The sequence below is a fragment of the Vicia villosa genome, linkage group LG1 (genome assembly GCF_029867415.1).
Source record: "Vicia villosa cultivar HV-30 ecotype Madison, WI linkage group LG1, Vvil1.0, whole genome shotgun sequence".
Lineage (NCBI taxonomy): Eukaryota > Viridiplantae > Streptophyta > Magnoliopsida > Fabales > Fabaceae > Vicia > Vicia villosa.
In genome coordinates, this window is record NC_081180.1 from 141,223,577 (window position 1) to 141,224,450 (window position 874).

Consider the following 874-nt stretch of genomic DNA (forward strand, 5'->3'; position numbering starts at 1 on the left):
TATCTGCATTTTTTTAACTAAAAATTCGTTTCCCTCGGATAAAATAAAACTAAATTCAAATTAAAGTCAGCAAGTGGCCATTAAATCTACTTTAGTTCCTCTCCCTGCTCATCTTACCCTCCCTACTTCTTCTGCATCCTTAACTCCAGCTACGCAAACTTAGCATGGATAAATTTTTCAATTTAGAAACCTTCTACCCTAATGTTTTAGGCAATTTATCAACTTTGTTATCCACTTTTTGCATGTACACATTTGTCATCAAATTAATGCTTTCTAGCATTAAAATCTTATCCTCCAACAATCAAACATGGTAACCTTGGAGAAACCATGAATCTAACAAGTGATCATGAACCACTTTTTTTCTTTTCCAAAATAAGTTTTACATTTAATTAATACAAGGACATAAGACTATGCGTCCTAGAGGTTTTCTTATATTTTGAATTAAGCCTGGGAAGTTTAATATACTATTTATCCATAATTTTAAATCTAATAAAAAATAAACATGTAGTTTAAAACTAATTATAATGTGGATGCAATTTGAAAGTTATTTCAACAAGATAATTACATAACATTGTACTTGCAAAAATTATAGGACAATTATTCATGAATCAGTTAACCATTATAAAAAAAAATTATACCAAATATTATATTGTTGGTTTCCAAATTGATGTTGATTTTATATTCATTGTAATTTCTCATACTTTCCTATTTTAATATCTTTAATCATCTATGAGTAAGGTGCATATTTACCTCCATTATAAACGCAGTAGAAATAGGAATTGTAATATGTATTTTCTACGTTACGTTTACAAGTCACACACTAGTTATTAATTAGGGAAAAAAATCATCAATTTTTAAAATTTGTTATTTCTCA